Raw genomic sequence first — 25,711 nt, 5'->3', positions numbered from 1 at the left:
GAAGCAGAGGAGAGGCTGTAGTAATGGATGTACCCTGGAAACCCTCCCCTGAAGAAGCCTGGCCTGCCTGCCCTGCATTGCTTACCAGATCATCCACCTCGCTCTTCTGTACTCCAACTTTTGTTTTTTTCTGGCCGAGTCCTCGCCCTCTTCTTCACTGGGGAAACACTGCCCGGGGAGGCACATTAGTAGGACGGGGGCGATCCTCTCCGACCGGCTCCGGAGAAGGGTCTTGCTCAGACCCTGTCTGTGAGTCGCCTGAATCATCCCCATTGCCCAAATTAGCTAATGCCAGTTTTAAAAGCTGAGCCTAGAGCCTGGAACCCCCAGGATGTTCCTCGCCCCAACCTCATGCAATCCCACAATCAAAACTTGCCAGTCCAAGAGTGTGGGTAAAACGGCCATATTTAATAACCATCAAACATTCATAAACATGACAAAAACAATTTTAAAATTCACATTTATGAATTCAATATTTACAGTTTTAATATTTACAGGTATTATCACTGATCATAACCACCGGTTTTGCAATATTTACTTACTTCAGCGCCAAGGGGCCCTCTGGCTCGCCTCTCCAATCTGAGAACCACGCAAGGGTATGTGTATTGCTGCATTTCGCTAAATCAGATGACTTAACTGCGGGGGACACGATCTATGTGCTCACACCGCGCTACGTAATTTATTCGTGGAGGGCACGACTTAGGTGCTCGGACTGCGATATTTTATTGCTAAATTGCTTCTGTGCATTTCTGGCTCCGGGGTGTGTGACGCTGCTGTGAGAGAGCGGGGGGGGCACATCAACGGGTGCCTGCACTACGTGTATTTTATTTTTCCATGCTTTTAAAAATCGTGTGTCGATTGCTGACAGTCACCTGATATTTTGTTCTACCACTCCCCGTTCCTCCCCGAGCCGAGCTCGTGGTGTGGAGGGAGGTCTTACTATCCCTACTCACTTCCGGCGGAAGCGGGGGTGTGCGGTCTAGTCATTCTACCGCCGCCTCCTTATTTAACCTATGTGTTGGCCGACGCGCAGCGGACGCGACGGTGGTGCGGCGGAGTCGTGCCAGAGTCCTGCCCGTCTGCGCCCGTCCGCGACTGCACGCGGCCCGGGGCCAGTCCCTATGCCTCGACGTGTACAATATCCAGGTTAACCTACTCTAAAAATTCTCTCCTGACCCTCAGGCCACCCCAATGCTCTTATGATACTCCTTTATGCCCCCAGCATATCCCTTTGACCTGCCCGGACTGTTCGCTGTTCCTTTCTGTGCTTCCCTCAACACTAGACATCTCAGCATCTAATTTTTTATGTAAATCTATCCAGAAATTCCCCTTACCCACATTTAATTTTATCAGTCTAAACTGCAGATCCCTCCCAAAGCACAGCAGAGATGTTTTTGATCTTTTGAGCTCCTTCAAACCTGACGCTTTATTCCTCACGGAGACCTGGCTGACGGACCATTCTGGTCATGCTATCGCTGTCGCCCTTCCTGATAATTACACTTACACGGGTAGAAACAGAAAGGATAAGGAGGGGGGGGGGGGAATAGCCATTATTTTTAAAAGATCATTCTCCTGTAAATGGGAGGATATTACGATTCCTAACTGTGAGGCTGGGCTGTTTAAGATCCTCTTATCCCCCAATCTCACCCTTACAGGCGCCCTGATCTATCGCCCCCCTGGCCCCGCCAGTTCCTGGGCTTCATCTCTGTCAGAGTATTTAGCTCCCCTACTACTGACGGCGACTAACTTTTTAATTGTCGGTGATCTTAATGTTCATTTTATTGATACTACCTGCCCTATCAGTACTAATCTACTGTCTGATCTAGCAGCCATGAATATTACCCTGCACAACTCTGGCCCCACTCATAAGGCGGGTAATTTGCTTGACCCGATTTTATCTAATCTGGATGCAGTATTATGTAAGCCCCCTTACCTGTCCCGTGGTCCGACCACTTCGTGGTAGAATTCTCCATTTGACCAAACTCCTAACCACTTTGCAACAGTTCGTAAACCCAGAATGACCCGCAATTGGAAGAAATTGGATTCAAACAAATTTAATTCTGTTTTGTCAGACTCTATGCCCCTCACTGAGGTTAGCAGCACTGATCAAGTGGATGTTATTCACCACTGGCTTACGTCTGCTGCTGACATTTCTCTTCCACTTCGAAAGCAGACATTCAATATACACCATCCTCCTGCGCCATGGTTCAATGACCATCTAAAAAAAGAAAAAACCAGCTGCAAACATCTCGAGCGGAAGTGGCGCTCCGAGTACGATCCACATGTTAAATTACAATATAAAGCTGCCTTAACAAAATACCATACCCTCTGCAAGATAGCCAGAACTGAATATGTCAATTCATCTATCTTAAATGCTCAAAATCGTCCCAAAGCCTTGTTTAAGGTGGTGCAGGAAATTTCTGGTGCTACTAGTCAACCCAAGGCTCCATGCTTGGATAAAGCACAATGTGACTCCTCAGCAGATTTTTTTATTTCTAAAATCGAGAGTATATATGCTGAGTTTGGCCCTCCTAACGTCCCCTTAGTCTCCCCTGAACCTGAATCTATCACATCTATTACCCCACGCGTCCCTCAGTCGGCAGCATCGGAGATCACTGCCTGGGACCTTTGACCCCTTCCATATTACATGACATAGTTAAAAGCATCAAATCCGGTTCCCCTTTGGATCCTTTCCCTCCTCAAATTCTGCTTACCCTAGACTCCTCTTCTTTAAAACTTAATATGGAGTTATTGAATACATCACTCAGGGAGGCCAAGGTCCCCAATTCATGGAAACATGCAATGGTCATACCGTTGTTGAAAAAGGCCAATGCAGATCCAAATAACCCCGCCAACTTCCGCCCAATTTCACTTCTTCCAGTCTACTCTAAGATTCTGGAAAAGCATATTAATACACAACTCACCAGCTACATTGAATCTCACAATATTCTACACGATTCACAATCTGGATTTTGCTCTGGCTTTTCTACAGAATCTACACTTCTGGGAGTCTCTGAAACCATTCGTCATCTGGTGGACAGAGGGGAGATCGTGGCACTTATTCTATTAGATTTAAGTGCCGCATTTGATACGGTCTCCCACCCCATTCTGGTTAACATTCTAAAGTCATCTGGCATCACTCACTCCGCTCTTGGTTGGCTTACCAGTTTTTTGGACGTTGCAAGTCTTCTCGACCACCTCTGCATCCAAAATTCACAAATCTGCATATGGTGTCCATCAAGGTTCCATCCTGAGCCCCCTTCTCTTTAATTTATACGTCAGACCCTAGGCTGCTATTGTGGAGCAAGCGGGGCTCTCCATATTTTCATATGCAGATGACACACAGATCATTTTCTCTCTTTCCACCAGTCATCACTCCACTACATCCTCCCTCTGCCATGGTCTCAGTAATATTGCCTCCTGGATGCATGATAACAAGCTAAAATTGAATGGAGGGAAAACCGAACTTCTCCTATTTGGCAATAATCCCGCCTTATGGGGACCCTCTCATTGGCCTGCTCAAATGGTACCCCTCCTAATCCCTCGAAAACAGCTCGCAACCTGGGGATAATTTTTGATGACCAGTTGTCCATGAGACAACATGCCGTTAGAGTCTCCTCCATTTGCATAACCATTCTCAAATGGTTGACGAAAATTACTTGGATGCTTCCTTTGGACACCCAGAAAACCGTAGTCCAGGCGTTAATAACATCTCGCCTGGACTATGGTAATGTTCTTTTTCTGGGAGCAGGCAAAGAGGTAATCCGTAAATTACAAACGGTTCAGAACATGGCAGTTCGTCTGCTGTGTAAACTACCCTACAAGTCTTCCACGTCTCTGTACCGTCGTAGCCTCCATTGGCTATGCATTGACAGTCGCTGTAAATTTAAGGCTCTTTGTCTTATACATAAAATCAATACTGGCAAGGCCCCTCAGTACTTACGATCTTTAATTCATCCGTACCTTCCCTCCCGTACTCTTCGTTCATCCAATCAACAGAAACTTCAGATTCCTAGGACGAGGAGAGCCAGAATGGGTGGTCGATCCTTTGCTTTTCTGGCACCATCCCTGTGGAACTCTCTCCCTCTGTCTAGTCGGATTGAACCCAATTATCTAAAGTTCTGCAGAGATGTAAAAACTTGGCTATTTGATCAATAATCTTTGCGACATGCACATCTCCCTTGTTGGTCTAGCGCCGGGAAACCTCCGGGTAGCTGCGCGCTTTATAAAATTAAATATAAATAAAAAAATAAATAAATAAGTCGCAAAAGCATTTATAAAATTCACATTTATAAGTTCAATATTTACACTTTTAATATTTACATTATCACTGATCATAACCACCGGTTATGCAATATCTACTTACTCCAGCACCAAGGGCCCACTGGCTAGCCTCTCCTATCTAAGAACCACGCAAGGCGCAACCCACCTGTGTCCTTGAGCGGTGAGCCCTCGGTCCTTGTCCGTCATTTCTAGGGCCCACCCCTCTTCTACCAGGTTGCCAAGGAGGCTTGTGTGACCTGGCACCCTTGCCTCCCCAGCCGGTGTCCCCATTCTCCCTGCATAGAGCTTACCATCTCTCCCCTCAGTGCCGGCCTTGGGAGTATGTAAGCAGGCCTCCCGTTAACCCTGAAAATCAATGTTCTGTGGTCTCTTTTCCGCCACTAGTGTGACCAGGGCCCACAGGTCCTTCACCCTCCCCACCTGCAACCTTGTTCGTAACAAAAGACCAGAATCCCTTGAGCCATACGCCTGTGCAAATGTCCGACAAATGAACGCCATCCTGGTGAAACTAGTAACAAAAAGAGGGGGTGGCTCTAATCAGCAAGGCTGAGCACAATATAACCTATTAACAAAAACACTTGCCAATGCTGATAATTATTACAGACAATAAATTTGAATTCAGAATGTCCGCTTTATTGACATCCGAAAGCTTCTAAATTGCTTTTTATTTGCTTTTTTCTTGTTTTCATATAACAACTAACACAATTACCACATAATGTTGAACAGTATCATTATAGGTGATTAAGGGACAAAAACAAATATAATGAATAAATATTCATGCAATCAACCATTCATACCATCAAGCATCCACATGTATTCCCATTCTTCCACCATACTATACAAAAATATATACACACTCCAATGATGTAGCTGAACCTGTGGAGTGAAATAGGTCTGCCAAATCAACTTTTCGCAATATTAGGTTACCGAAAATGTATTATATCAGTACATGCAAATTGAACATCTGATATATTTTAACAAATTTTCCTAAAACCAATTATTAATCCAGGGGTTCTTTTTAGTATAGATCTTTTATGGCAGCACCAGAAGTCTACGCATTTCGAGTCCCAAGGTTTGTAGGGACTCTCGTCAGGACCATAGATTTCTGAAATGATAAAGGAAAATTGGTACTTTCCTATTTAAAACAACACTACTTACAACAATACCAAGTGACTGCCACTATTCTCAAGCTTCAGCTTACCACTTTAATTAAACACCGCAAGGTGTAAGCGTGCGTTTATCTGTCCCCACAGAAGAACTGAAAGATATAAAAAGAAGAAATAAAAAATCCAATGTAATCACATCCATAGCAATTATTCAAGTTGTTACTACTCAATTCGACCAAGTAACTGTCCCTGTCTTACCTATGTGGCCTCTTGATCAGTAACACCCACGCGATGAAATATCTTCGCCTGGTGACCGTCTATTTATAGAAAAGATAAAAAGGAGTGTGAGGTCCTTAATAATCGGTCCTCGTGAAAGTTCCACAATTATGTAACCGAATCCTATCAACACATCTTACGTCCTGTTGCTTGTTGGCACGGAGTGTTAATTATGTGAACATCTTGCTCTCACAATGGTTGGTATTGCCGATTGATTATTCTGTAACAAATGCAAAAACGTCGACTTGTAGAATCCTTGATGGTAACATAATAACCAAAATCTATGCAGCAGCGTTCTACTACCAATGACTCGTAATTTCCTTATTGGTGACATGATCACCGGAGTCTATATAGCAGTGTTATAACAACATCAAATCTTCGCTTACCGATTTTGTATGATGTTCTGTACTCCGAAAAGCCTTCCGGTCGTCTCAGTTGCTGAAAATGCTAGCGCGCCTTTCAGTGACGTGTTATGCTGGTGACTTGGGAAACTGGGAAATGTAGTCGTGTCCAAGTTTCGCGCATGCGCGATAAACGCTCCGATGTGCGGCGCCGATCTGTTTGGTATTAAGATACCATTGCGAAGTGGTATGTTAATGTCTAACTCGTAACTTACGGTTACCACTTCCAACCATTCTTAAGTTTACGATTCTCGGGTGCCAGTTAGCATCCGTGACTAAGCTTAATCTTTAAATTGAGGTTCAGCCTCATGTGCCTTTTTGGCTTCATTCGCGTCATATGTGTATTTTTAATTTGGCGTTGCATTAAAAATTTTAAGCCGAAGTGGGAGTGGCCCGGTCGACTTATGTTCCATCTTTAACGGAATGATTTAGTTGTGCTTTAAGTCATCAACTATACCGCAAGTAGTCAGAGTAGTTTTACTAATAGAAGTAAGTGTTGATGATGCTGTTCTCTTCTAATTAATGAGAAGGAATTCTCAATTCCCACTTTATCTTATCTTCTTTTCATTACAGTTCATGAACTTATTGCATCCTGGGTGTATTCAAAATATTTTAACTATTGGTTTCCACATTATCGAAAGAAGTTTTGATAATCCAAGTTGAAAGTTTCACCTATTCAAGGTAGTTTTATATACTGCCAGGTATGGTTACTGGTTACGTTATGTGGTGGGTTATCTGTCCACTATTAAAGTGGCTTTAGGTGCCTTCTTTGTGGTATCCTATTAACTTTTCTCTAAATTGATTATGTGTTCACTATTTTCAGTGGCAATAGGTGCTCACTATGTCGTATCCAATTAACTTTTTATAGGTCGCCCTGTTGGAATTCATTTGGTGCTATAGGGGCTGAATATTTCTATGTATTGAAAGATTGCTAAGATTTTCCTTTTTAATCTCTCCTTTTCCTTCCTTTTTTCACTCTCTCCTTTTCCTTCCTTTTTTCACATTTATAATATTTTCTACACATTAGACTATAATCTTTATGGAATAAGGTTCTAGTCTTATCTAAATCTTTGAGGAAATCTTGACACTCCCTTCCAAAAAATCTATTCTTGCAGTTATTCGGTGATGGAAAAGCCTGCTTATATCAACTGTTTTGTCTTCACAAAGCCCTTTTTGTAAATACAATGTATGATTTCTTTTTAGAAAGTCTATCAAGTGGTCGCTTCCACTCTTGAAGTTTATCTGTCCTGATGATGACCCTCAAAGAAATTTTGGGTTGAAACGCTGTTGACGCCTCTAACATGGCTCAAATCAGAGAGGACATAAATTTTTGATTATGTATTGTGTCCATTGTTATTTGTATATTTGTCTCTGCCACTGTTGTTTTTTATTTCCTATATGTTTGTTTTTTTAGTGTATATTATGAGTGTATTTGTTTGAGCGCTCTTGTGTTTCTATTTAATTCTATTACATTCTTTTGAGTATCTATTTATGTATTTTTTTTGTGACATTCACAGGTTTTTTCCTTTATCCTTCCTGGTTTGACAGAGTCTCTTCTTATTTTTTCTTCTCTTTTTCTGAGTAGTTAAATAGCTCAAACACTACAGTAATTCGGGCCACACATAGCGCTTAAAACAGGCTGATGACCAGCGCCCCATCTTCTTGACCGCCTCATCTGGTAAGCCAGCGCCTGCTGCCTGTGTTGCCGCCCCAATTCTGAACGAGTGTGAAGAATACCCCTTAGAATCCAGACCCAGACACACCAGCGCCCGCCCAAACATGGCCCTGAATTGATACTGTGACAAGCAATCGCCCTGTACATGTATGAACAGGGCCTGTCCGCCCCCAATGGACGAATCGCCAAGTATGTTTTCATCCTGGCTACCGAGCAAACATCCTCCCCAGGCGCAGGGCACAAGCGAATCGTTGCCCCCCTACCCAATGGATCTGTCTTGGATTTCCTCAGAGCCACCACTAGGCCCCCTTGGACTAAATTTGTGTCCTGTCACTGGAGCCCCCCCCCCCGCGTAGTCTAATTTGGAGGCCCCCACCAATTCCCCCAATCGAAAAGCACCATAAAAGGCGAAGGTAAATACAGCCCCAAATAGGATGCTCTCGTAATAAGAGGAGCATATCTCTGTAATACCCCCAGAATGTCACCCAGGGTTTTCACATCCAATGGCTTTCTACTATCTTTTTTGACCCCTTCTAGCCTAGCCCATCCTGACAGCACTTTCCTCACTACAAAAGCTGTGCCAAGGTCAAGTCCCCCGCTAATTTAGCAAAAAAGCCTATTGCTGTCACTTGTGCCCTAGCATAAGACACTGGCCTTCCTTGATCTTTTAGAGCTAGTAAAAATTCGCAGAGCGCCCCTGTGGAAAAAAGGGCCAACCTGCCCGCGCGCTTAGCAAATATCCTGTAAGCTTTAAACTGTTGCTGGTTAGTTCTTCTAGTGCGTTCGCTCAATGAAGCTCCCACTAGCCCTGCCAGGGTGGGGCTCCAATCCTCCACAGAGATGTCGGGAACACAGTCATCCGCTCTCCAGACTGAGGGTGATACCTTCGGAAATCCTGCAACTTGGAGCAAGACAAAGCATCTGCAGCCTGATTTCCCACACCTGGGATATGTGCCGCTTTGGAAAGCAGATTGAGCTTTAAGCAAGACAAAACTACATGTTTTAACAGCCTCAGAACATGTTTACCACTAGCTCCCTGCCTATTGATAGCTTCCACCACTGCCATGTTGTCTGACCAAAAAAATACTGATTTGTACTTAAAGAATCTAGACCAGATGTCAACTGCAACTATAATAGGAAACAGTTCCAAAAAGGCTAAGTTCCTGGTCAAACCGCTCTCATGCCAGGATGCCGGGCAATTGCCCCTGCACTAATGGGACCCCAACACTGCTCCAAAACCAATGCTACCTGCTGAGTTAGTCAATCAATCAAGAAATCAATAGGCGTGCTTGTAAAGCACGCTACTTACCCGTAAGGGTCCCAAGGGCTGAGGGTGGGGGGGGATGCTGCTACGGCTCGAAGAGCCAGGTCTTGAGGATCCTTCGGAAGGTGAGAAGGTCTTGGGTCTGCCGTATGTGGATAGGGAGGGTGTTCCAGGTCTTGGCAGCGAGGTAGGAGAAGGATCTGCTGCCGGAAGCCCGACATGTCCCTTTTTTTTTTCACCTGCCCCCCCCTGGGAAGTACGAAGGGCTGTTTCATGGTCGCTTTGTTATTGACGCTCTCTAACCACACATTTACCTCTGTTTGGGCCCAGTCCATTTCAGGGTCATCTACTTTGGCCCATCTAAAGTCTCTATTGTAATCCAGCCAAGCTACCCCCCATACATTGTCTGTGCCTTTAAAATCTTATTTGAATAGCAAATCAGGGGTATTGCTAATTCCGTCTTCTTTTCCAGCATTACTATGGAAAAAACATTGAAACCAAACAACCAGTTAGAGATTGATTCTTCTACCCTTGGTTTTCTGTCTCTGAAGGAACCTTCTTTCCTGTCTTTCTCTCTAGGCTCTACTTCCCTCCTCTTTGGTCTAATTAAGGAGAATATATCGATAAACTCCCCCTTCAATATCTTCTCTCTCGTGTCCTGCATAACATGTGCTGCCAATTTATCCCGCTTAGATAACACTGAATCATGACCACCAATTGCCTTTGATCCATTATATACTTCTTTGCTTGAACACTCTACTGCCTTACCTGCAGCAACCGCAGTTGTCAATAGTTGAGCAAGGGCCGATTGACCCACCGCCTGAAGGGCCCACCGCCTGAAGGGGCGTGCTCACGTCCTTTTCATGCACTTGTTTATTCAATTCGCAGAGCCCACTTCCCGTGCCTGCTGGTGACGCCCATGGCGCTACCGTTGCGCTGCCACTCGGGTTACCTACCTTCGGTGCGCCTAATTGCGCCAAAAGGGTTGCCACAGTAGCCAATATAGTAGCTGTGACCGCTTGGCCCCCTCCGCTGCTGCTCTTGGTTGTCCTGGGGTGGGAGGCACTACCCCACTTGATGTCCCCCCTGCGGGATTGGGGCTACCACTGGCACTACCTCCGGTACCAAGATGATTGGGGGAGCAGGTGCTGGCATCAAGGCCTTCAAAACCCCTCTAATCTCAGCCAGGATTGTGCCCACATCATCCCTTCCCTCTACTGGTGGCCCACTGACTGCCTGCGGGGGGTGCCTCAGGCAGAGGTGGAGGAGCCATGTTGGGAACCGGTATTGCTGGTACACAGGGAATCGGGCCCAGGAGCATTAGGCATTGGCACTAGGGGCACTAGGGACAGCGGAAGCATTGGTTCTGGCAGGCTGGGAACTGGTGCAGGTGGCCCACTAGGCAGCAGGAGTACCGGCTTCGGCGGCATTACAGGAGAAGCAGGTGCAGGAGGTTGCTCCTCCGGTCCCCTGCCCACCTCCTTCCTTTCTTGCTCACCCTGGGCTTCTTTACTAATGGAGGAAAAGCCACCTTGGGTGGGACTATGGTTCTACGAGGGCGGGCCCTATCTGCTGGCTCGGGACTTCCTCACTATCCGATACCGGAGCCTCACCCCCTTGTTCCTCCTCATCTCTGCCCAATTTTGCCAACACTAGCTTCAACAGCTGTGTTATTTCAGATTCGCCCTCTTTTCTCTTTTGATTGTGCTTCTTAGGCGGCATCTTATGTTTTAATAGAAGCACACATTCCTATAAATCCACAAAACAGTGCTAACACCAGCGCGTTTCCTCAGTACCACAGTGCTGCTCTTAGCTGAGGATAAAAACCTGTGTGCGCGTCACCAGTGAACAGTAAGGCATAAAGCAGTAAATAATCAACAGTGAACAAGCACACGCGCAATCGGTAAAATACCGCAGTCCCACAAAGCTCCTCTTTAGCTGGGTCAAAAAACAACCTATGCGCGTCTACTCAGTAAATTACAGTGGCGTAAATAAAGCCCCTCAACCGCGCACCCTAAGCACCGCTGTCTGAACAGTAAGGAGTACAAGCAGTAAATAAATATAACTGTGGAAAAAGTACACATGAGCGTGTACTCGGCAAATACGGCCCGTGCGTTCAGTCCACGTGCCCAAACCCCGCTGTAATCAGTGACAATGACAACGCCCCATGTTTGATCAATTAAACAGGGGCTCCTACCTGGAAAACCATGCGCCCCCCACCCAGCTGAGCAACCACACACAGGTTTAACTGAATCCCACGCTAACCCAGAACAAAGCCGACACCAAATTTGCCCGCACTAACAAAACAATTTTAAACAATGGTGCCTATCCAGCAAAGCACCTGCCGAGCCCTGACAGTTGACCTAATTATGCGGTCCTGATGCACGCTGCTTCTACGGGACCTGCTACACAACTTAACGTGCTTAGCCCGCTATTAAATACAGGAACAATAACACCCACTCTTAACCTACGGTACCCGCATCTCCGAGAGAGGTGTCCAGCCAAAATCACCACTGAGTCATGTTAACAATCGCAGGGAGACTACGGGCAGCCATCAGCGCCCAGCGGGGAAAAAAGGTCTCTCAAAATCACAACTTATCTCCGCCCACCGGCTACCAGCAGCTGCCCCGCGCTCCCCAAACCCCTCGACACCTCACCTCCGGATCTGCGATGCCCGACTCACGACAATGAAATCCCTCTCCTATACAGACCGCAGCAACGAGTCCTATGAACACCGATTGTGCAACGGAGCACAAGCGGGAAGATCCAGATCGATGAACTCTGCTGCTCCTGTGGTCATGTGCAGGGAAAAGAGGATGTTCTCCAGTGGACCCAGGGTCTAAATAGCCCCCCCCCCCCCAGTGCCCCCCCCCTTCCGCTCCTAGCTCCGGCCGGACACATTTCACGGCCGACCCGTAAGTACTTCCTCCGGCCAGTAACCAATCGGGCTACTGTACCGGACTATAGGGGTGTGGTGTGGGTCCAGGGGGCCGGGCCCTTACGGCGCACACACCGAGGTCTCATGCTTTTCAAACTCTGGGTCATTGACTTTCCTCTTTCCTACTCTTCCCCCCTTTGCAGGCATGTATGCGAATTACTTGAACTGGTACTGAAGGCTCCCGCGAGGGTAAGATGGTTAACGGATGTTCAGGTGTCCAAAATTAGACCCCACTAGTAATTACTCAGACCGATACCAAGATAACGGAAGGAAAGTGTGTCAGGAGCCTTCTCCTGTGCAAACCGACGACTGGGTGCCCTTTAATTGGTTGTAAGTTCAGCCTGGGGTGGGGGACCGTATTTCAACCCTCCGCTTGCTTTTCAATCGAATGTTTGGTTAACAGACGTCCAAGTGTCCAAAATCAGTCCCCCCTAGTAATTACTCACCCCGATACCAAGATAATGGAGGGGGCGGAGTAGGGAGGGAGGCTTCTCCCGCACACACTGACAACCGGGCCGCCTTGAATTGATTGTAGGTTCAGCCGTGGACAGGGGGGGCATAATTCAACCCTCTTGCTTGCCAATAAATTGAATGGGTCTAGCCCCAGGGAAAAACCCTCCCACGACCACACACAACAACAATCCAAGCCCCCTATTACCTCTCGTGCCATAAGCACACACCGCTAACCTCACAAACGGGGGGGAGCACCTGCTCCACTACCGACACGCTCTGCAGCTGATGGAGACCGGAACTGCCACCAGGACCTAGCCTGGGCTGTGCGAGTGCTCTTGAACCCGTGCGGTTCCTGGCCCTAACTAGGCGAAAGTATCCGCAGATGTTTCCATGCCGACCCAACTGCAACCACAGAGCACCAAAAACGCTGTCGACCTGCAGAGGAAACAAAAAGGAGAACCATATTCCTAGTCACTCCTCTGCTCCCGATCTGGTGTTTAGGTTAAAAGAGGAAGAGGGCTTGGTCCAGATGCACTAAATAGGCCCCAACCATCCCCCCATCAACAACCGGCGCCGGTGAAAGTGATGTCACTTGTCCCCCGTAAGTAATCCTGCGACCCTCCCCTGACCAATCGAGGCGCAGACAGCCACTGGGTGTACCCAGGACCCCAGGGTCCTGCTTCCTAAAGGCGCGCTTCCTTATGTTACGCGCTTCTCCACGTTACACAAGGACACATACATTTCTTGATAGGCACAGGGAGATTAAGTGATTTGCCCAGTTTCACAGGATGCTGAGCCAACTCCAGACTCGTACCTGGTTCCCCAGTTCCAAAGTCGGCAGCTCTGGCCGTGAGGCCACAACCACTCCCCATTGCATGAAGTGCCTCAGGGGAAGACTGGTCTGGGACCCTCTCTGTGAGAAGTTGGCCTGGCATATGATGTCCACTATTCTAGTGGGCACCTTGCACTAGTCCAAACGACACTTATTGATAGTAGGTTTAGACAACCTTTAAAGAAAGCTATCCTAGTGGTAGCTGTGGAGAGCAGCCTTCAGGCTAAGTCTTGAAGGAATGTAAAGCAGCTTGTTTTACTAGTCTATGATCTCATGAATGATCTAATGAAAGGAGAACCAGACCAGGTATCTATAAAATATATATGTATTTAATCTAAACACAACCCTCTAGTCTCTTTATGAGGCTAGAAGTAAAAGTACAATATAAGAACTTAAGTAGCACACAGTAAATTAGAACAGTATACGTTTTGCCCTAGGGGCTTCACAAACCATATATTAAGAAAGTGGTATAAGTATGGCTCAGAGCATAGAACCGCTGGGGCAACCAGGAACCACCCAAGGTAGGGACGCAGTAGACCCACAGGGGACGCGTGCAGTGTCTAAACACAGCCGCGAATCACCATTGGCTTCTTTTTTTTTTTGAGCAGGTTCAAAAGGTACATACATAGAGAAAAAAAGTAAAAAGTAAGTAACATATCGTACATATAACATAAAGTGTACAATCAAGATACTATCAAACATCAAAAAATAGAAGAGAGAGAAAAAGAAATATTCAATACATTATTCGATCTATACAGACATATTAAGCTGGATAATTAGTACTAAATTACATGGTTCATTTCACAGTCATATCATATAGATTCTCCAATTTTTTCCAAGTATTGGAAGGAAGTAGCAGTACACTGAGTTTAGGGGGGGGAGGACCACCTGAAGTGCTTCTATACAGTTCTTTCTAATTATAAGGGGTTATGTGTTTCTGTGGTTTTCAAACCAGGTGGCAACTGGGGCCCAGATCTGTTCACCTAGTATTCTCGACTTTTTGCCTCTAGTTCTATAGATTGCTGCCTCTGTCTTGTATATGGCTAATAATCTACTCAACCACCCCTGAAAAGTGGGAGCGTCTGAGTCCTTCCACCGCGCTGCCAGGATAATTCTATAGACAGCCATGCCTACAAAAATAGTCGTGGCTTCTTTATTGTTATGCCCTAGGGAGTCATCGTAGCCTAGGACGAAGAGAGTTGTTGATGTTCTTAATTTGTGACCGAAGATCTCGTCCCAGTACTTAGCAATGCCTTTTTTGATCTCAACTAGTTTTGGGCATTCAGCAAACGTGGATAAAATTAGCTGGCCCTAGCGAGCACCTTGGGCATTGATCATGTGCTCTTTTACCCCAAGTGAATAATTTAGCGGGTGTAAAGTATAGATCATATATTGTTTTGTAGATTTGAGCCTTTAGGTTAGAAGCCAGCAATACTTTAGATGATAAGAGTAAGGACATGTCTATATCGATGTTTACATTGTTCAGCTTGTTGGCCCAGTTTGTTTCGATATGTTCAAGGTCATCAGGATGATTCCTTATGAACAAATCATAAATGTTGCCTATCCTAGTTGCTTGTTTACCTATGATGTTTAGCAGTGGTATAGTTTTTAAATCTATGGCTGATGCCATCTGTCTAAGGGAGGTAGAGATTTGTATAAACTTCAATTAGTCCGTGCGGGGGATTTGATACTTTACACAAAGCTCTTCGAAAGTGGGTTTACGTTCTCCGCCTAGGAAATCTACAACTGTTACAAGGCCTAATCTCTCCCACCTCCTAGATGTATTGTCGTTAAGATGTAGTGGGATTATTGAGCTCTGCCATAAGGGTGTGTATTTGGTGTACCTGGGTATTGACAGTAGTTTGGTAGTTCGTTTCCAGATTTTTAAAGCATCTATAAATATCTTAAATTTAATCTTTTTAAAGTAGGATGGCCTTACTTCCTAGAGTTAATTCGTAAATTGGGGGTATAGCCTGGTCCCGAGTGGTATCTACAGGAGCTCGAGCTGTGAACAAGATGGTCATTTGTTGTAGGAGGGTCGCCCATAGATAATATGTTAAATGTGGTATTGCTAAGCCGCCTCTACCATATGGTAGTGTTAATTTAGGGAGCGCTCTCCTAACTTTGCCGTAATTCCAGACAAATCTCGAGATAGCTGAGTCTAATGTTTTGATTGTGTCGTTATTAACTAAGAGGGAAATTGCCCGGAATAGATATAATATCTTTGGGAATACGCTCATTTTAATATAATTCCCTCTACCTATTATAGAGAGATGGAGAATATTAACTCTATGTAGGTCCTTTTTGATTTTTTTAATAAGCGGGTCATAGTTTAGTTGATTAATTTCACTAATTTTTGGCGAGATATTCACCCCCAGATATTTTGCGTTGTTGACTCTGTATTGGCTGACATAAGACGTATTCTCGGTACAAATGACCATCGTTTTATCCCTATTTAGGGAGTATCCTGAATGTAGACCAAAGGATCGTGTGATTTCCTCAATCTCGATAATTGCCTCTGTGGGGTTTGGTGTTAATACCACCACGTCATCGCGTAGGCCAGTACTTTAGTACTATACAAACCTACTTTAACTGGTTTAATTGTCAGTGAAGTTATGAGTTTAAGGATAAGTGGATTAATATAGAGGGCGAAGAGCAGCGGGGAGCACGGGCAGCCTTGCCGCGTGCCCCTCTGGATCTTGATGAGCTCAGATTCACTACCGCCTACCATGATTTTTGCCTTAGGGTCGACATATAGGGCCTTGATAGATTTTATAAAGACCGGGCCAAGATTGTTTGCTGCTAATACCTCCCAGAGGAACTGCCATGAGACCCGGTCGAAGGCCTTCTCTGCGTCCAGCAGGATCATCGACATCTGGCCTCCCTCTCCAGTGATGTCAAAAAGGAAGATGGCTCTACGGGTATGGTCTGTCGTACTCTTACCAGGTATGAAGCCGTGCTGCCAGGGGGAGACCAGATGTTCGACGATCCTGCTGAGACGGTTGGCAAAAATCTTGGAGTAAATCTTTGAGTCTGAGTTGATGAGTGATATTGGACAGTATGAGGAGGTTTGTTCCGGTGGTTTATCTTTTTTTGGGAAGATGGCTATGTTGGTATGTTTCCAGGATTCAGGGGGTTTGCCATGCCATTGTACCCCAAGAAAAAGATCATAAAGAAATGGTGTGATTACATTACCGAGTAATTTATATAAATCTAACGGCATTCTGTCTGGCCCGGCTGCTTTTCCTGTAGCTAATTCTGTTAGAGCTAGTTCTACCTCCGTTCTTGTAACTTCTTTTTCGAGGTCTTCTCTTGTTGTTTCATCTATAGTTTTACCTAGATTTGTCTCTGTAAGCCAGTTATTCAGGAACTCTTTAGTATCAGATATTGGCTGTCGGTCTTCGTTTTGATATAGCTTCCGATAGTAATCTTGAAATGATGCTGCTATATCTTCCGGGGAAGTATGTTTCTGCCCCCCATATTCGATGGTTTGAATGGAGTTATGTGATTGCTTCTGGCGGGTTCTAAGAGCCAGATGTTTCCCTACATTTTCTCCAGTTTCATATATTTTATTACGATTAACTTTGAGAATTTCTGCGGCTTTTTGTGAAAGATCACTATTAATCTCGGCTTTTAGAACTAGAATCTTGCAGAGAGTATCTTCCGCCTGTTGCCCAAGATGGATCTGGGTGGCATGCAGGTGTTCTAAGTTTATTAATTCGTTTTCTAGCTGCGCAGCTAGTCTATCACGCTCTTTTTTTCGCGTAGCTACAAAAGTGACCGTTCCCCCCTTAAAGCTGCTCTATAACAATCCCAGACGATTACCCTAGATGCACTATATTGATTAAAATCGAAAAACTCTTTAGTCCATTGCCTTATGTGTGTTATATATTCCTGGTTGGCAAGAAGCTTACGATCAAATGACCATTGGGAGTATACTTTCTTATACCTGGCGACTTCAAATACTAAAGAGAGTGCATTGTGGTCTGATATCGTCTTAGGGGCTTTAGTTATAATGGCATTTAGGGCAATATCAGTAGTCGATAATATATAATCAATACGTACGTATTTATTATGAGGGTACGAAAAATACGTGTATCCAGGGTCGCTTTTATTCTTCAGTGTCCAGATGTCTCTTAGATTGTGGCTGGCCATCAATTGCTGTACTGCCCTAAATACTTTGGGCTTACGCCCTGCATATGGATGTTGGGTTTGTCTACTCTGTGGGTGGCCCATCTTTATGTTAAAATCCCCACATACTATGAGCGTGCCGGCCCACGACGCCAACTCAAGTTCTAACTATTAAATAGAGTGGGCTCGTCAAAGTTAGACCCGTAGATCGAGCAGATAGTAATGCCGATATCAAGCTGAATAATAGTCCACCTGCCGTGGGGATCTGCCTTTTTTCGTGTTGGTCTGCCCATATTCGCCCTTGCTAAGATGGTCACGCCCCTAATCTTTGAGGTTTGTGAAGTTGAAACCAAAATATTAAATCCAGGAATTTTCAATTGATCTATTTCGCCTATTGGAATGTGGGTCTCCTGTAAACATATGATATCCCATGAGCTTTGATATATTATTTGAAACAGTTGTGCCCTCTTCCCCTTGTCGTTAAGTCCCGCTACATTCCAACACCCCAAATTTAGCTTCCCCATAGTATCCTTCCATAGGTTAGACTATATGTAATATCATTTGATTTCGTACATTGAACCATGATAATTATACTATTTATTGAATTAGTTGTGTCCTTTAACCTGCTCATTTTAAGTTGCTTTTTTCCCCACCCACACCCGCACCCACCTCCCCGACCAGTCCCTCCCCCCTTACATCCCGCAAAAAGGCAGCTAGACTCTATGAGAGTCTATAGTGATGGATTAGCGCTGCCTGACCAGTACTAGAAAAACATGCATCATTAAAGGTGAGGAGAAAAAAAAAGAAAAGGGAGAAAGAAGAATAAGAGTGAGACAAAAAAAGAATAGAAAAATTAAAGGAGAAGAGAAGATGAAAAAAGGGAGAAACAACAGAAGCTTTTATATCATTAATTTCATAATGCAAACACAACTTATTAGTGGAATTATCAATTACACATTATTTATATGTTTTCTTGTATCTTATCTTATACATTGAGTACAGCACTGCTCAGACCTGTATTATTAAGTGCATTCAGAGCTGCCCTATCCTACGGTGCTGCAAAAGTTATCTGTCTATATATAGGGTCTTTAAAGGGTCTAGATCTCATGAATGATCTAATGAAAGGAAAACCAGACCAGGTATCTATAAAATATATATGTATGTAATCTAAACACAACCCTCTAGTCTCTTTATGAGGCTAGAAGTAAAAGTACAATATAAGAACTTAAGTAGCACACAGTAAATTAGAACAGTATACGTTTTGCCCTAGGGGCTTCACAAACCATATATTAAGAAAGTGGTATAAGTATGGCTCAGAGCATAGAACCGCTGGGGCAACCAGGAACCACCCAAGGTAGGGACGCAGTAGACCCCCAGGGGACGCGTGCAGTGTCTAAACACAGCCGCGAATCACCATTGGCTTCTATGGAGAAAATTAAAGTTACAAATTTAAAGAATAAGGACACTTAGGAGTGGACTACGGTAAAACCCCTTAAGTGCTGGACACTTCAAGAGTCAAGACCCACGGGAGCACCAAAGTACTCATGTTACCTCACCCAGGGGAGCCGCGTGCATAGGTGTCTTTTCGTGTCGGGTTTCGTCATCGTTTCCAATGGAGAGCTGCAAAGAAGTGCTGCAGGGGACCAGGTGAAATGTGTCCAGATGGATCAAGGGTGGATCAGAGATCTGAAGAACCTGAAAGCAGAGGGGACAGAGTCCGGGTCACTAGCCAGTGACCAGGAAGGCGACAAGGAAATGCCAGCCGATGTCTGGTGATTTTACAGGGCCCGGACCCCCCAACATGCTCCCCCGCCAGCCAAGACAGCAGTACAACCCACAGTTAAAATCATCCACAGAGATCGAGTGGGTGTAAAACGACCATGTTTAATATCAACATTCATAAACATGACTAAACATCTCATATTCAAAAATTGATAAAATAAATAACACATTTTTAATATTGACATTCAAAGTTTTCAGGTATACTAGTTCCTTTTCCCCCAGCACTAAGGGGCCCTCTGGCTCGCATCTCCAAATCTGAGCTCCCCACGTAAGGCGCAGCCCACCTGCGTCCTTGGGTGATGGGCCCCTGCCCTCTGTTCCTTGTCAGCCATCTCTGGGGCCCACCCCTCGACCACCAGGCTGCCCAGGATCCCAGGAGGCTCGTAACCTGGCGCCCTAGCCTCCCCAGCTGGTTGCAACATTCTCCCTGTGGAGAGCTTATTGTCTCTCCCCTCAGTGCTGGCCTAGGGAGTACTCAAGGCGGACTCCCGTTCATTCTGTAAGTCCATGTAAATATTCTAAGATCTCTTTACCACCACAAGGGTGACCCGGGTCCCCAAGTCTGTCACCTTCCCCCACTGCCCCACTGCACGAAAGACCATATTCCTTTGATGCATGTATCTGCGCCAATGTCTGATAAATGTACTCCATCATGGTGAAACATCACTTCTCCCGTGATCATCCGGTGGGGGATGTGACACAAGCCGCCCTTCACTGAGCACAACTTGGCCAATTCCCCGTTGAGCCGCCTGACTGAAACATTCAAGGTTCTACATTGTACTCCGGAACGCCATGCCTGGCGTGGGATCATGCAGGCCCAAGCTATCCGTGCTCGAGGAAATGCACGCCCCAGCCACGCACACTCCGTCAGCAGGGCCTCCTTGACTGCAAGGCGTGCCCGGTCCACCATGTCGTTGCCGCCCAATTGAATGATGATCAACTCCGGGGACTTCTGTCCCTCGTGCTCTCTAGTCTCTTCCATGAGCCGCCGCAGGTGCCGAATTCACACGCCCCCGACGCCCCGCCATAGGACCTCCAACCCGCTCAAGCCTGGTGGCTTCTCCACTCGCCGCTGCTGCAACCGCACCGTGGCACGCCGCACGAACGAGTGCCCCAGTACCCATACCACCTTTGCCGGCATACTAATGAACAGGAGAGAAATAGAAAGTCAGGCATAGTCATGACCAGAGTGAGAGAATTGTTTCATAGCAACTCAGGCCGGATATACAGTCTAAAACAATCTGACGACCAGCGCCCTACCTTCTTCACGGTGTTGATCGGTAAGCCCGCCCCTGCCGCTAATGTTGCCGCCCCAATTCTAAAGGAGTGAGATAAATAACCTGCTGACCCTAGTCCCAGCCCAACTAAAGCCATTCCAAAAACCACCTTGAATTGGTACTGTGGCTCGCAGTCTCCCTCCTCATGTAGGAACAGGGCCTGCCCCCTCCCAGCAGGGCGAATGGCTAAATATGACTGCATCAGGGCCACCGGGCAAAGCGCTACTCCGGGTGCTGGACAAAGATGGATTGTAGCCCCCTTCCCCATCTGGTCAGTTTTAGATTTTCTTACGGTCACCTCCAAGCCCCCCGGTGTTATCTTGGTGTCGCCAAATTGGAGGCACCCCGACTGGTCGGATCTGGAAGTCCCTACAATTACCCCCAGCCGGAACGCCCCATAGAAGGCCAGGGAAAAAAACGCCCTAAATAATGTGCTCTCAAATGACGAGCTGCAAATCCTAGGAAGGGACTCCAGGATGTCACCCAGTGTTCTAATATCTAAAGGCCTCCTGCAATCCCGTTTGGGCCCCTCCAACTTGGCCCACCCCGACAAGGCTTTCCTGACCACAAAGGATGCGCCCGGGTTGCGCTCACCTGCGAGTTTAACGAAGAACCCCACTGCCGTCACATGGGCCCTAGCATAAAAGACTGACCTACCCTGATCCCTCAGCCTTTGCAAGAAACTGCAAGAAACTGTATATCCCATTAGCAGAAAACAATCTTGGTATACCAGCTTCCTACACAAACATCCTGTAAGACATGAACTGCTGTTGGTATGATCTCCTAGTGCGATCACACAATGAGGCACCTCCCAGCCCCACTAGCGTGGGGCTCCAATCCTCTACAGCAGTGGTTCCCAAACTTTTGACTCCTGAGGACCCCCACTGAATCACTACTGGAAGCCGGGGACCCCCGAGCAATTTGTACAATTTAAATTTAAAGAAATTAAAACAGTCATTCGCAAAAAATACACAAACAAGTACACACCAAATAAATACTTGCATTACTAAAGGTTTTATTATTTTATATTGAAAAATTTGCAAAAATCAAAACATTTTAATGGGAAGGATGGTGCTGCATCTCGGCCTCATTAACAAGCAAGTGGTCTTTTAAAGACCTGTGATGTACTCTGGTGCGACTCTATGTCAGCCCGGGAAGCTGTCTCAGCCTGGGCTGCCACACACGACAGGGGAGGAGGGGGGGCTGAAGCCCTTTGAGCCCAATGGGCGTTGCGTGCCTGGTGTGCACTGCAGAAGGTATGGCCTGGGCTGGAGCCCAGCGCCAGGAACTCATACTGTTGCAGTATAAAGTAGGTAAGTGCTTGTGATAACCTATGAATTTTTGAAGTGTAACTCCTAGTATTTGAATGTCACTCAAAATTACACTGAAATTCGTCCGTGCTTGTTCGTCATTATCTTCTGTTCACCCTGTGTTCCTTTCTTCCCTCGTTTCCCTTCTCCCCAGACATTACTCGCCCACCTTTCTGTCTCTTGACAAAGTCGACCTTCTTTCATAATACCTACTTACCTCAAACTTTTCTCCCCCCCCCTTTCTTGCAGTCTTTCATGCCTTCTAGGTCTCGCGTTTGCAAAGATTTTGGTTGTAGTAATACTTTGTTGGACGGTTGCGCCATTCACAAGTCAGTGTGCCAGCCCACTTTAGCTAATCTCACTCAGTAATTTGCACATAGTTCTTATTTCCAGACTGTAATAAATGTGTATTTCTTGACACAAAAGCTTCCAACCAAAGATTTTTTTTAATATTGCCTTGTCCCCCGGTAGCCCCCTAACAAAGTTTTACAGAGAACAAAATAAGCAATAACAAAGTCAAGACTCACAGGTAGTGCCGGGCCTACTGACTATGACAATGCTTGGATCTTCTAGCTTCCTCTTGATGACGTCTGAGGGCCCACTTTACATTTTTTCGAGCCTTTTCTTTGATGTCAGTGTCTATTAAGTGGTCCTGATAAGGGAGCATATTCCACAACCGTTCAGGCATACACAAATAGGTGTTTTACACAGGGGCAGCTTGTAGCTCCCTGAAGACCCTAGCGACTGGTTCCTCCAGGTTCAGACCGGTGAACCTTCATACAGTTTTTTGTGCATATTTTATATAGCGCGAACTCGACCCAAAGGTATTGGAGCACTTTACCAGGGGCGTAACAAAGGCCCCCGCAGTGCGGGGGCCCCAGTCTTACCCACACGGGAGGGGCCCCCCTCCGCCCCTACTGGTGTAAGTGTGAAGGGCTCCTTCAGCACATCGCGCAGGGGGGCCCTCCGTTGATGTTGCCCCAAGGCGAGTTATTTTTTACAACTCAACCACTGTGTAGCAGTAGTAGGCAGGCGTGTCACATGTCAAGAAACACATTGATATCCTTCGTTTTAGCTAAAACTACTATGTTAGCAATGGCAAGCCTGAAACCAGACGTTAATGCGCTCTCTCTCTACTCCCCGCATATGCAAGACGTCAATCTTTTTTTCCATAAACCAAACAGAATCGTTTTTCTTTAATCTGGTAAATTTGCATACACTTCCTGTGTTTTTTTTCCTGTGCTTTAAGTGGGATGATGAAACTGGGGGGTCTCTCAAAGGGGCATGTCCAATGTAATTAATAGCGTGGCTTAAAAATCTGTGCTTAGCATTGTGTGCCGCCTGACTTGTATTTTGTTTTTTCTGTCATTGCATGCAGATATATATCATACCTCCAAAAAGGCTAGACTATTGGCTTTGCCAATGGTTGTTAGCTGCATAAGATAAATAAGCAGCAACTATGGCTTGTATATAATATTGAAAAAGCTTCCACTTAAAGCCCTGGTGACACCACAACAATGCTGCTGCTCCTGAGTTTCAAAAAAAGAATGGGAAATCCAGAGTGAAAATGACTCTCTTTAAAGGATTTGCCTTCCCCTAGAATGCTCCCCTGACCTGATGTAAGGCTGCAACTCAGGGCTTTAAGTGGGCCGGGTCTCACCGGGTCTGAGCACCATCAGTTTTTTAAAGGAGGCCTGGAAACCGGTCTCTACCGGGCTCTATTTTGTGCTCTAGCGCAGGCGGTCGTTTTTTCCGGGACTGAAGTGACAGCAGGCACATGGATGTGAGCGTGCGCACACAGCTCACTTCTCATTAGTGGAGAAGTTATGGCATGACGCCATGCCAGGGGAGCATTGAAGGGGAAGGGAAATCCTTTAAAGAGAGTCATTTTCTCTCTGATTTCCCTTCTCTTTTTGAAACTCAGGAGCAGCAACATTGTCGTGGTGTCACCAGGGCTTTAAGTGGAAGCTTTTTCAATATTATATACGAGTCATAGTTGCTGCTTATTTATCTTAAGCAACTAGCAAACACTGACATAGGCAATAGTCCTGACTTGTTGTAGGTATGATGTTACTTGTTGTGTCATATATCTGGATGCATTGACAGAGACAGCAAAATACAAGTCGGGCAACACACTATGCCATGAACAGATTTTTTGCATACGTGTTTTTAAGCCATGCCCTTAATTATATTTCCCACGCCCCTTTGAGAGACCCGCCCCCCCCCCCAGTTTTTTCATCACACTTAAAGCCCTGCCATAACTGTTCCACTAGTGAGAAGTGAGCAGTGTGAGCACGCACACATAGATGTGCCTGCTGTCACTGCAGCCCGCCTGCGCCAGGGCACAAAACAGAACACGACAGAGACCCATTTCGAGGCTTACTTTGAGCACCGGTAAGACCCGGACCACTAAAAGCCCTGGATGTACTTGTCCGAGCGCCGAGTGAAGTTTGAGCCCATGTGAGTGCAGAGTGACAGCTGAGCCGTGTGAATGCAGTGTGAAAGGGGGGCCTCTGTGAATGCACTTCAGACCTTGTGAATGAAGGGTGTGCCTCTGTGAGTACCGGTTGAGACGTTAGCTGATGTTCATGCAGGGTGAGTGGCATGCCTTTGTGGAAGAGTAGTCTGTGTGGATGAAGGGTAAGAGACGTACCTATGTTAGTGCGTGGGGAAAGGTGAGTGTGTGACAGTGCATGGTGAGAGGTGAGCCTATGTGAGTGCATGGTGAGATCTGAGCTATTGTAAATGCATGGGCATCAGGGAGAATGGAGGGGGATATTTGAGCCCTTGTAAATGCATGATTAAAGATAAACCTTGGTGAGTGCACGGGGAGGATGTTCCCCTGTGAGTGCAAAAGGAGGGGTGTGCCTCTGTGAGTGAGTAGTGATCTACCCATGTGAGTGCAGGGTGAGAGGGGTGCCTCTGTGAGCAGAGAGTGAGTCACGTCAGTGTGTGTGTGCAGGGTGATTGGTGTGCCTGTGTGAGTACTGGGTGAGTGGTGTGCTCACATGAGTGCAAAGTGGGAGGTGTACTTGCTTAAGTAGAGGGGGAGTCATGTGAGTTCAGGGGGAGTGTGTGACTGTGTGAATGCAGGGTGAGAGGCACGTCAGTCTGAATGCATGGTAAGAGGAATGGCTGGGTGAATGCAGTGTGAGAGACATGCCTGTGTGTAACTGAGTAGCCAGAAAATTAGAATATCCTACCACTTTGAACCAAAGCTCTGACGGCCCCAAGCAAGCGCAGCAAGTGAGTCTAAAACACCCTAGAAGTGCTCCTCTGTCTCTTCCATCCATGCAACTGTTCATTCCTCCTTTCTCCCTCCCATCCACCTTCTGCTATCAGTCATTTCACCTTTACATTCTGTCATCCATTGATTATTTCATCCAACTTTCAATCGTTCACCATTCCATCCATTGGCCATTTTATCCATACATCCATACTCTAAGATTTTTATTTACTCTACCATCTATTCACCCTTCCTCGGATTTCCATTAACTCTGCCATCCATTCATCCTCTAAAATTTCCTTTTACTCCGTCATCCTTTCATCCACCCATAGTCTATCCTCTCACTTATTTATCCTCTCATATAACATATGTATTTGTAAAGCACACGTTCAAGTAGAAGGGTATCTTGGCATTGAATAACAGATGTTTATTGTTACCCACTCAATGCTATTCATTTTATCGACCCCAGAAGGATGAAAGTCTGAGTGGACCTGCTGGGATTTGAATCTGTGACTATGAGGTCAAACACAAGCCGCTACAGTTGACAGATTAATCCACTGAGCTACCAGACCCACTCATTCACCTATCCTCTCACCAGTGACAAAACAATATAGCCCTCGCACACCCAGTGGTGCGGTGGGGCCCAAGCTCCAGAGGGCCCCCTCGAGCACTGCGTATGAGTGGCTGGCCCCTGGCCTAAGAGCTCCTGAATGGATCCACAGCGTGGGGGGCCCCTCCATGTACTTTGCAGGGGGG

This window comes from Lissotriton helveticus, chromosome 12 (genome assembly GCF_964261635.1).
Source record: "Lissotriton helveticus chromosome 12, aLisHel1.1, whole genome shotgun sequence".
Taxonomy (NCBI): Eukaryota; Metazoa; Chordata; class Amphibia; order Caudata; family Salamandridae; genus Lissotriton; species Lissotriton helveticus.
The sequence above is the reverse complement of the archived record's forward strand: the minus strand, read 5'-3'. Positions refer to the sequence as shown.